The following is a 13,020-nucleotide window of genomic DNA, read 5'->3' as shown; positions in this document are numbered from 1 at the left end:
AAATCCATTAAGAAAAGCACTTTTAACATCCATTTGATATAGCTTGAAATTCATGAACTAGCATATGCACATAATATACGTATAGCCTCTAAACTAGCTACGGGTGCAAAGGTCTCACCATAGTCAATGCCCTCTTGCTGACTATAGCCTTGGGCTACAAGTCGGGCTTTGTTCCTGACTACATTGCCTTGCTCATCTAGTTTATTTCTAAAGACCCACTTAGTTCCTATGGTCTTTTGATTCCTAGGTTTTGGTACTAAATCCCATACCTCGTTTCTTTTGAACTGATCAAGCTCCTCTTGCATAGCATTGATCCAATGTTCATCGTGCTCAGCTTCTGAGAAGTTCTTCGGTTCATGTACTGAGACGAATGCAACATTGCGGAGATATTTTCTAAGCTGATCTCTCGTCATCAGCTTGTTTTCAGCAGCATTAAGAATGGACTTGTCCGAATGTCCTCTTGGAATTTTGAATTCTTTGGGCAATGTTGAGTTGTCTGGAATAGGTGTTTCTACAATATCTGCAGGAGTAGATTGGTCAGTAAAGGTAATTTCGGGTTCGTGTTTACCTTTGGTCAGCCCTTGTGGTGACGACTCAACAGCTCCATTTTGGTCAGCGGAAGCTGAGCTTGGGTCATCTTCGGCAGACTGAGTTGTCTTTCCTGCAGGGTCAGTTTCATAGAACTCAATATGTACAGACTATTCTACAACCTGAGTTCGCTTATTGTACACCCTATATGCTTTACTGTTAGTTGAGTACCCGAGAAAGATCGCTTCGTCAGCTTTAGCATCGAATTTAGCAAGGTTTTCTTTTGTATTGAGTATAAAGCATTTACACCCAAAGGCACGAAAGTAGCCAATGTTGGGCTTTCGTCCTTTCCAAAGTTCATAGGGTGTTTTCTTAAGAATAGGTCTAACTAAAGCCCTATTAAGTATATAGCATGCTGTGTGGACAGCTTCACCCCAAAAATACTTTGGAAGCCTATTGTCGCTCAGCATTGTCCTAGCAATTTCAACTATTGTTCTGTTCTTCCTTTCAACAACCCCATTTTGTTGAGGCGTTCTAGGTGCAGAAAAATTATGGTCAATGCCACTGACTTCACAGAATTCATCAAACTGTTGGTTTTTGAATTCTCCGCCATTGTCACTCCTTATATGAGCTACTCTTAGGTCTTTGTCATTTTCAAGCTTTTTAATCAATGTTGTGAACATCTCAAACGTTTCATCCTTGCTACTCAGTAAGATGATCCAAGTATGCCAAGAGAAATCGTCTACAATGACTAATGAAAATTTCTTACCTCCCAAGCTGAGTGGCTGGACAGGTCCGAAAAGGTCCAAATGTAGTAATTCCAATGGTCGCTTGGTTGAGACAATGTTTTTACTTTGAAAAGATTTTTTCGTTTGTTTACCTTGCTGACAAGCATTACATAGTTGATCTTTTTCAAATTTAAGTTTGGGCAATCCCTCAACTAATTGCTTTCTTGCTAATTTGGCAAGGAGGTCCATGCTTACATGACCAAGTCTCCTATGCCATAGCCAGGAGTTATCCTCCTTTGACACTAAGCATATATTTTTAGAAAACTGTTTTTCTAAACTCAACATGTACACATTGTCAACACGATGGGCAGTGAAAATCAAATTATTTGTTTTACCCTCGAGTATTCGACACTCAGTGGCATCAAACACAACCTTTCTACCGCTGTCACACAGCTGAGCTACGCTCAATAGGTTATATTTGAGACCTTTAACCAGGGAGACTGACTCAATAGTAGGGTTACCTCCGATAGTACCTGATCCAACTATTTTACCCTTTTTATTTTCTCCAAAGCTTACGTTACCACCTCGTTTAAGCTCAAGTGTGATGAACTGAGTTTCATCACCAGTCATATGCCTCGAGCATGCGCTGTTAATATACCAAAGCTTTGACTTCTCCACGCACCTCAGGCTCACCTGCATTTTGAATCATTCATCTTTAGGTACCCAATTCTTTTTGGGTCCTCGTTGGTTAGCATAAACAGGTGCAATATCATGTTTTAATTTGTGACGGCATATATTTATGGTGTGGCCTTGTTTACCACAGAAGTCACAATGAGTTACCCTTTTAGGGTGACTTTGTCTTTGGTCAGCACCATTGTGCTGAGCATGCCAACATACCTTAGTGGTATGACCTTTCTTTCAGCAGAAGTCACATTGGACAGTCCACTTATTATACCAACACACATCTATTGTGTGTCCTCTTTTCCCACAACAGTCACACTGAGTGAACTGTTTATGCTGACCAATACCTGAGTACTCAGCGTGGGATTTATTTTTGGTTGAACCTTTTATTTGGTTCTGTAAGGTTGTGACATCCTTTCTCAGTTTCTTTGAATCTGATTGGACTTCCGAGACAAACTTGTGCATGATTTCCATGTTGTTATGCAAGGTTGAGTTGTCTTGGAGAAGATATCGAAGGTCACTGAGTTTGACCTCTTCAATCTCGTCACACCGCCTGCTGAGTGCCTTTATTTTCTTGTTACACTTTTTAGTCAGTGTATATAAATCACTCATGGCGTTAACCATTTCATTTCTAAGCAAATGTAGAGATGTTACCTCATTGGAATGTTCCTCTTGGTCAGAACCGTCAGAGAGGTCAGCTTGCCTAGATTGGCTTTGGTCAGCAGCGTCGTCGGCCATGAAGCATATATTTGCTGTCTCATTTGCATCAGCTTCTGATGAGGTTGACTCATCACTGTCACTCCATGTGGCCACCATTGCCTTTTTGCTTCCCTTCTTTTCTTTCTTTAAGTTAGGGCAGCTTGACTTAATGTGCCCAGTTTGATGGCACTCAAAGCACGTGACAGGCTTGGAGCTGTCCTTTTTGTATTTGTCTCTGGACTCGGCTTTGTACCTATCGCCTCTTTTGTATGGCCTCTTACTGTTCTTATCATTCTTTCTGAACAGTTTTTTCATCTTTCTTGTGAACATGGCCATCTCCTCATCATCTGATGAGTCAGCTTCGGTTGAGTCAGCTTTCATGACAAGTGATTTCTGCTTCTTGTCCTCTGACTTTTCTTTAGCTTTAAAATTTTTCATAGAGATCTCATGAGTCAGCAGAGATCCGATCAGCTCGTCGTATTTGTACGTGGTCAAGTCCTGAGCTTCCTCCACAGCTGTCTTCTTAGCTTGCCAGCTCTTAGGGAGACTTCTTAGGATTTTCTTCACCTGCTCCTCTTCTGTGAAGTTCTTTCCAAGTCTCTTAAGCTCATTTATAATATTGGTGAACCTTGAGTTCATCTCCGAGATGTCTTCGTTTTCATTCATCTCGAACAGTTCGTATAATCTCATATGTTGGTTCACTTTGGACTCCTTGACCTTGCTTGTGCCTTCATAGGTCACTTCGAGCTTCTTCCATATTTCCTATGCTGACTCGCAACCTGAAATCTTATTGTATTCTGCAGCATCTAGCGCACAGTGAAGCATATTGATAGCCGAAGCATTGTTTTGTAATTTTTTAAGGTCATCTTCTGACCACTCAGTTTCACTCTTGACAACCTTTTCGTTGTCAACAGTTTTATAAGGCACATATGGGCCTTGAACTATTGTAAGCCACACACTCATGTTTGTAGCTTGAATAAATTTCTTCATCCTGTTTTTCCAAAATGTATAATTTGATCCGAAAAACAAGGGAGGCCGACTAATTGATAATCCCTCAGGGAGTATCTGTGTCATTTGATTTCGTGGAAGGAAACGAGTGCTGTTCTCAGCCATTTATCGGGATCAGCTCAAGATAGTTATATCTTTGAGTAGTGAGCTACTAAGCTCTGATACCACTTGTTGGTTCCATGTGATTAGTTCCAAGGGGGGGGGGGGGGGGGGTTAGGAACTAATGTAACTTTTTGCTAAATAATGCTGACTTAATTAATTCTTTAAGTTACTTAACTTAGTTTAGGTCAGCACGGCCGAGAAATGTAAGACAGCTTTAGTCAGATGCTGACTAGAACTGTTTTACTTGTGAGTTGGGAATTAACACTTGAGGTCAGCTTCCAACTCAGCACCAAGATTACTCAGTGTCAGCTTTTACAATTTATATCATGAGCAATTTAATCAGACAACACATATATAGATATATTGAGAGAGAGTTAGAAATTACTCAGCACGACTTATCCTAGTTCGGCCTATCCGCCTACGTCCAGTCCCCAGAGTCCCTCCGGGCTTTTTCAATCCAATACTGAGCTCTTTAAAGGTAGAGCACAAACCGTTTACAAGGCAGTTGAATATGCAAGAGTACCTTCCTCTATTCGTCTACTCAACTCCTACTAAGTGCTATAACCGAACACCTAGATTTCTCTACCACTGAGTACTTAAAACCGAGTACTCAACACCACTCTCTCAATTTTACAATTGATACAAACTTGTTCTTTCTAGATGAAGAACACTTTAGATGATTACAAAATCAATCTAGCTTTTACACAGAAATGGAAGTTTGGTGTAAGATCTTTTTCTTGTTTGAATGTGCTTTGTATCTTTTCTCTTTTTCTCTTGTATTTTTCTTGGCAAAATCGGCTATGGATCCAAGCATGAACTTGTCCTTTTATAGTTGAAATCTGAAGACACAATCATTTGAATCCGGAATTATCCGTTGGATTCAAACGGCTCTTTTTTGCGACATTGTTCTGGTTAGCTTCTGATTTGCAGGCCAATCATGTCGTCTGAATTCCGCAGGCGTCAGGTTTGTCTTCTTCCCGCAGGTGTGTCTTCTAGTGCCAGTTCATCTTTTATCTCACGGACAGTTGACCCATGCATCTCGAAATTGACTCTGTGCGTAATTCCAAGGTTTCTATTATTGGTGCAGACAGTTGTCGGATCTTGTCTTCTAGCAAACGGATCATTCATGTTGTCGTGACGAACACTCAGCTTGACTTTATTGACGTTGCTTTTGTTCCTTGTTTCTGAGTTACTCTTACTCAGCTTCCGTGGTCAGCTTCGTTTGCAAGCTTTAGTTTAGAGAAGGACTTGTGTTTCACTCAGCTTCTTTGGTCACCTTCATCTTTAAATATTTGTTCTGAAGCTGGCTTTTCTTCTGTTCTGCTGAGTTGCACTCCACTCAGCTTATGCTGAGTTCTCATGCTGACTTCATCTTGTCTTACTTTTTTGATTCTGTTTTCATTTATACTTATACTCACCATTGAACAAACATATTAGTACAATTAAATCAAAGCACTTAAATTTAATTGCCTCTTAATCATGGATTAACTTAAATAATTTTGTCAAATCAAAATCATGTGGAAAGGTGTTTCAACAATTTACACGTTTAAATTTGGCAAGTTTTGGTTATTGGCACCCTGAACATTTTAAATAACATATCACACACTTATGGTTGGCTTTAAAAACCTATCAAACACCTATAGTTGGCTCTAAAAACCTATCACACGCATATAGTTGGCTCATTCAGACTTTCTATACATAAAATCGTTGATTTGACATCTTTAACAGTGCGTGCTACATAAAAAAAGAAAAGCGCGTGAGTTCGTTTTGTATGCCACTCATGCGTCAAAGATGACGATCAATGATTTTGTGTGCATGAGGTCGAATGAGCCAACTATGGGTGTGTGATAGATTTTTAAAACCAACTATAAATGTGCGATAGGTTTTTAAAACCAACTATAAGTATGTGATAGGTTATTTTAAAAGTTCAGAGTACCAATAGACAAAACTTGCCAAATTTAAGGGTGTAAATATACATTAAACCTTTTGTTTATCATCACATAGATCTGACTTATTAAAAGATCATGAAGTCAACCCTGGAGAAAAACACTATAAAGTAATTCTGGATGGAGTGTGTTTCTCATCGTTGTACTAAAAACAGTTTCAAGTCCCGTCTTCTATTGCTCTATCACGATTAATGAAATTGAAGATGCAGATTCAAGCTTCTTTTGATGTATTTCTAAATTGTAACTTTTTAACCATGTTAAAATAGATTATTAGAAAAAGGGATAAGGTACCAAAACAGGTCTATAGTTTTTGGACAAGTATCAATTTAAGCTTCACGTACAAAATAACACCAATATAGGCTTAACCTCTAAAAAAGGGTATCAATTTAGACATCGATAACGGATTGAACACGTCATTCATATTACTCCGTTAAGTTCTGATTTCTCCCTCCACGTACAATTGACTGAACTTAACGGAGTGATATTAATGACGTGTCTCGTTCCGTTATCGAGGCTTAAATTAGTATATTTTTTTTAAACGTTAGGCCTATATTAATGCTATTTTGTACGTGGAGCCTAAATTGATACTTTCTAAAAACCATAAGCGTATTTTGATACCTTATCCCAAATGAATGAAATATATTTCTTAAAAAAACTAAAACAACAAAACCAAAGTTAGAAAGTGTCATCCAAGTAAGGGGGTGTTTGGTTCCTTCTTTTCATGTTCATGTTTGCCTTTTCACTTCGAAATAGAGAATTTTAAGTGTTTGGTTAGTGACCTCGTGTTTGCCTTTTACACCTGAAAATCAGTCTTTTACAAAAACAGTTTTTTCCAACAGCAACAGCAAATAGCAAACCGTAACAGCAAACAATAAACGGTAGGTAAAACAAACGAGTCTAAATCTAATTTACCAAATATAAAAGAAAGTCTAAATTTATTGCACATGCAACTTCAAGAATCAACCGACCAAATCCATCAAACACAAAGAACAACATATCTTATTTGACTATAAATCAACAAATCCTTACACTTGCATTTAATGCATTTTATCTCTCAAAATTTAAAAAGTTGTTCATAATATATATTAAAAAAAATGGAAAAAGAAAAAAAAAATCTCTAACATCTCCCCGGAAACTAAGGAGTCAAAAACCAGACCCATTTGCTTCAATTAAAATGGTATATATTTCTCTATAATTAATAATAGGGATAAGTTTGGGTAAAAATAATAGGGATAAGTTTTTATATATAAAAAAAGAATAGGGGTAAGTTAAAAAAAATAAGTTAAAATAAAATTATGTAATTTCACGTTTTGACGATTTGGTATCTGTGATATTTTTTAGAGCGAAAATAACTCTGTGATTGCACCGTTAACAATTTCGGTCACTTTTGGGTTGATTTTACCAAATTTAGTCGCTCTAGCAGTCAGTCAGTTTATGTCGAAGTAAGGAATAAGTTACGAGGTAACGAATAAAACTAGTCGTTAACGATCTCAAAATGAAAAGTTTTAATAATTTAATGTTATTTTAAGCAATTTTAATTGTTCAACTTTTTAGTTTAAGGTCATTTAGGTATTGTTTGGTGAGGAGAGAGAAAATTAATGTTTACAGAGAGAAAGCTCCAAACATGAGGATTTTGAAAAATAAAAAAATGTGGTTCCATAGTGAATATGATATTAAACAACTTTAATTCTTGAAAATTTTCATTTTGATGTAGTTAACGATGAAATTTAGCAAAATCTTCTAAAAGTGACCGAAATTGCTAACGATGCCAACCACGAGGTTATTTTTGTTCCAAAAAATAACACAGATACCAGATCGTCAAAACGTGAAACCATTGGTTTTTTTTTTTTAATATACCTTGTAATTTCAGGTTTGACACTTTGAGAATTGTGGTACTTTTTGTGACGAATTAGTACTTAGGGCTCGTTTGGTTCGCGGAATAGAGGGGGAATAGAATAGCCTATTCCTAAAGAATAGCTATTCCCAACTTTGGTTGATTTTTTTTATGGAATAGCTATTCCATGGAATCCCTATTCCTTGATTTCATGGAATAGCTATTCTTCAATTTAGGTTAGGAATAGCCTATTCCTAATATTATGTTTTTGTAATTTACAAAATTATCCTCCATTAAATCCTCAATCTTCTCTCTAATCACTTTCCCAAATCTTATAAATTTTGGTCAATCCATAATTTATATCATATAAAACGTGAAAAATGGAAAAATGACGAAAACGTTAAAAAATGTAAAAATACGAAAAATATGAAACACGAAAAATGTGAAAATGTTACAAACACGAGAATATGCAAAAAAATAAAAAACGCGAAAAACATGAAAACGTGAACAAATGCGAAAAACACGAAGACGCAAAAAAAAAAGCAAACACACGAAAACACAAAATAGGAATAGCGCGAAAAAGTGTTTTGACACGAAATATTAAAAAACGTGAAAAATAAAAATGCGAAAATGCGAAAAAATACGAAAAATGCTAAAACACAAAAACGTGACAATATGTGAAAAACATGAAAATGCGAAAAACGCAAACAAAACACGAAAACGTTAAAAACACAAAAATATCAAAAAATACGAAAAACATGGAAAAACGTGAATAACACGAAAAAGTAACAAAATACGAAAAATACAAAAACGCGGAAAAAAACAAAAAGGGGAAAAACCGAAAAACTAAAACGTGAAAAATCGAAAAAATGCAAAATAAAACACAATAACATGACAAAACGTGAAAAATACGAAAACGTGAACAAACGGAAAAAACAAGAAAACTTGGGAAACACGAAAAAACATAAAAAAAAACGTTATAAACGCATTTTTCGTGTTTTTAACACTTTTTCATGTTTTCGTGTTTTTCGATTTTTTCACGTTTTTTTTTTTTCATATTTTCGTGTTTTCCACTTTTTTCATGTTTTTGTGTTTTTTACAGTTTGCACATTTTTTGTGTTTTTTCATATTTTGCGTGTGTGTTTTTTTTTTGTGTTAACACGTTTACATGTTTTCGCGTGTTCACCCTTTTCCACTTTTATCTCATTTTTTTCTTTTGTTTTTGTGTTTTTAATGTTTTTTTTTGCGCTTTTACATTTTGTTTTTTTACCTCTCTTTTTTCGTGTTTTTACAATTTTTCCGTTTTCATGTTCTTATTGTTTTTTCGTTTTTAATGTATTTTTCGTGTTTTTTTCGTCTTTCGTGTTTCCCATTTTTCTATTTTTTTTTATATTTTTTAAATAATATATATTAAATATTTGAACAATTTATAGTAAAAAATTAAAATTTTAAAAGAAATAAAAAATTACATTTGAAGATAATATTGTCTTTTTAATAAAAAAATTATCTATTCCATGCTACCTTATTCCACCAACCAAACATAGGAATAGTAATTCCTAAGAATTTCTATTCCATTCTTTGCTATTCTATTCCTTTGGAATAACCATTCTATTCCATTTCATTCTATTCCGCGAACCAAACGGCACCTTATGGTTTTAATTGTTAGAAAAAATATTTTTGGGCTGCTTGTTGGGCTGCTTGCCGGGCCCAACAGCCCCTACCCATCCACAAGACAGATTACCGATGTAAAATCGGTTTTTAATCCATTTGCATTCATTTTTTATATAAAAAATGACATTTTTTTATCTCCGATTTTTGTACCGTTGGACTCGTTTCGATGAGACGGACATTTTTTGTATCTTAAGGCTAAAAATTAACCCGAATTAAGATTATTGTCTACTTTATCCCGGATTTCACCCGAACACTTCAACTAGTCACAAATTTTTCGTTAGATCACCGAATTGAGTCTGGAAAAGTGAGTATGACACTCTCGAGGGATACAACTCACTAAGATTATTCCGTGATCCATTTTCGAACGTATTTTCAATTATCTTTAAAAGGTTTTCATTATAGGGTACGACTCCAATGTCTACACAAGTGAGAAATAAAACAAAGCTTTGTTTGAATAAAAGAATACTTGAATTGAAATAAACCATAAAGTGCTTGGAAATAAAAGTGCAGGTAAATTAAATCTAACCAAGGTCTTTTTCTAATTCCAATTAGAAAGCTATTTGTAGGAGAACAAGAGTAACTCCAATTTACAGTAAATTAAATAAAACTCCATCGCTTTAATTGCATTTATTGCACATAAATTCACATAATTTGTAACTTCAAGCGTTTATTGAAACAAATGCTTCTTTAGTTGCATCATTGATTGTTCAGGAGTTAACGGGTGAGATATTAATTGCTTCATAACCATTATACTTTGCTTCGTTAATGTCTGATAATGTAGGTGTCGCTCGTTGAGTAGGGAAGGCAACCCATCGAGCACTACTAGGAGATGATTTGGAACAAGAATTAATCGATGTATTGAGTCTTTGACCATGTGGAAATCTTCGTTTCCACTAGTATAGATTTTTGCTAGCGGAGACTCAGGCCTATGATCTTCAATCCAACCAATTGGTCCTAAGAAATATTCTTTTATCACTGTTATTTCTAGAAAATTATGAACCTTTTATTGAATTTTCATTTAACTATTCAATTTTTCTCACTCCGTATAGAATCGATAGTACATTTCCAAACTACGCATCCATTGCATCAGATTCAAGTTGCCATAGCAAAGCGCACAAAAACACTAACTTTTGTCCTGGGTTTGAGGCTATTTTTAAGAGTAATAAGTGACGGCAAGTGACTAAGTTGATTGGCCTTGTCATAATAGACCCGACTTATGGGGTGATCATCATCATCAGGAATAATACTAATGTCCGGTTTAAATTGGAAGATTGCAATATACATGTTATCTAATGAAGGATCAACATCAACCCGTCTAGGATTTAGAAGATACTGTCTAAAAGATGGAAGCAACGATATCAGCTTGGATTGAGCTATTTCTGCCCATACTACTAAAAACATGTTTGTTGAGTAAGCATTCGTAATGCGATGATCAAATGTGCACCCCACCAACACACCCTCACATTTCATTTCAATTGCTTCAATTATGAGAAATCATTGTAACAAACAAACAAGAATATATATATTGGATATTTTGGGCAGATCACTCTTGATGGGACCCGATTCGATTAGATCCGACCCACTTATTATACTATAAATAAATAAAAATTATACGTTATTCTCTTTATGAAAATAAGAAACAGAGACGATTCATCTAACTCCGATTTGTACTCTCTAAGTTGAACTTCATTCTTCTCTGTCAATCTAATATAAGTTTTAATTGAAAATCTACAAGAAGTATTTACCCTGTGAACAAGGCCGATCCTGAGATTTTAAAGGTCTGAGGGCGAATTACCAAATGGGGCCCTAATAAATAAGTGGAAATAAAAAAAATAAGTAGAAAAGTAAATTATATAAAATAAGATTACTTAAAAATGACACTTAATTACCCAATTCCTTATACAAAATGATATCTATGAGCATTTCTAGAAGTAAATTTCTTAAATTTAATAAATTATGAAATAGTTCTAATAGATTTTATGCTTTTTACGACACAAAGCATGATAACCGAAAAATGAAAAACCAAATTTAAAAATCACATCATTTAACGAGGTTTAGCGCCTAAGTTTTTGAAATTGGAAGATTTTGATATGTTTTTTCCAAACTTCTTTTGAAGACCGAGTAAATCAGAATCTGATGGAGTTTCTCAAAGACAACAAAAAAGGCTATTAGTAATTGGAAGTTTCACAGTGAGGTGATTAGAAAACAAAATTGATTATATAGCTGATGAATGAGAAGATGAACTAAGGATGTAGGATAAATATGACTTTCTAATATTCTTTGAGATTGGAGTGTGATTTAAAAAATGGAGAGATAAATTATAAATTTTTGTTGGGGTTGATAGGTGAGAAAGATAATTATAGAAATACTTTGAGATAAATTAGGGAATTGATACCCAAAGTTTTTATTAGGAAATTTGGAAAGAATCTGAGATAAATTAGGGAATTTAGAAAGACTATTTAATAACTGATGTCAACGTTTTTTATTTGGAAAGAATCTAATGCCAACGTTTTTTTATTTGGAATACATTACTATAATTGGAGCCTTTCTCATCTTTGGACCCTGGGCAGACGCCCCTCCTGCCCATGCTCAGGGACGGACCTGCCTGTGAAACTATTCCACATAGTTCACCAATTTCGTTTCATATGATTATATTGTTTAATTCAACTTCAAGTATATCATCCTTCTTGTTTGGCACGAGTTTGCCTTCAATGCTTTGATCAGGGTCATGAAAGTCGATGTCTTTGAAGTGAACATCGACAGACGTGTTGAAAAAGTTGACACCGCAATTGTTTCAAAGGATTCTGCGCTCTCCCGTAGAGTTCGACACAACTTCACCTGCAAATGCGTAATAGGAAACTAGAACTTGAGCCATTGGGTTCTTTAGAAAACTCACAATTGATGCAAAACTTATCTTATTATTATTATTATAAGAGAAGAAAACACCAATGCTAGTTAGCTCATAAAGACCTGGTCATTTGAGTAACAACCTGCTCCAATACCATATAGATATGGTTCTCTTTTTTTTTGGTCCAAATCCAATATATTGGTCTCACAAATTTAAAACACGTCTGCATGTATGAGAAATTCATCTTACTAATAAGTCTCAATTACTCTCTCTTCATTTTTCGATGTGGGATTCAATTCATTCGTACCCGATCGCTATCCAATAGGACAACCTCTTGCTCAGACCTTCTACCCCGACACCACCCACTCTAGACTGAGTCGTTATGACCCAACCAAATTCCGCTCCATTCATCCCTGAACCACACATTATATATCAAGAGTTGGTCTAATACCAATTGTAACAGTCTCGTTCAATACCATGTAGATATTGTCTCATTTGTTTCAAATCTAACATCTTGGACCTCACATTTTTAAAACATGTCTGCATGTATTAGAAATTCACCTTATAATAATCCTCTATCATTCTCTCACCATTTTCAATGTGAGATTCAGTTCATTCTTGCCCCCAACGCCATCTCTAAGAGTCGCTCCTCGCTCAGATCTTCTATCGCGGTACCACCCACTACTGACCCTACCCGATCATTACAACTTCTCTCTCCTTGTGGTGGAGTATTTACATGACTTCCATTGACAAACAAGTACCAGTGTATCGTTTCAGCCTGGTTGATGGTATGGTAAGACGTTCATTCTTCCAGGTTGGATTACCGTATTAGCCCCGATTCTACCGGATTATTGAAGATTAACAAATCTAACATGACTCGGATCAGAAACCTAACCGGTTCTCGATCGAATCAGCCAGTCTAGTCCGAGTTTGAATAACATTAATTTAAGGGGGGCGTAGATGTATTTTACCTAT

At 35.4% G+C, this 13,020-nt stretch overlaps 1 pseudogene; it reads right to left on the bottom strand.

Annotated features, from left to right (window-relative positions):
• Positions 1 to 9,864: 9,864 nt before the first annotated feature.
• LOC136219571 (coniferyl alcohol acyltransferase-like) lies at positions 9,865 to 12,471 on the bottom strand (annotated as a pseudogene).
• Between the last annotated feature and the right edge of the window lie 549 nt (positions 12,472 to 13,020).

Source organism: Euphorbia lathyris, chromosome 1 (genome assembly GCF_963576675.1).
Source record: "Euphorbia lathyris chromosome 1, ddEupLath1.1, whole genome shotgun sequence".
Lineage (NCBI taxonomy): Eukaryota > Viridiplantae > Streptophyta > Magnoliopsida > Malpighiales > Euphorbiaceae > Euphorbia > Euphorbia lathyris.
This window is presented reverse-complemented; position numbering and strand designations above follow the sequence as displayed.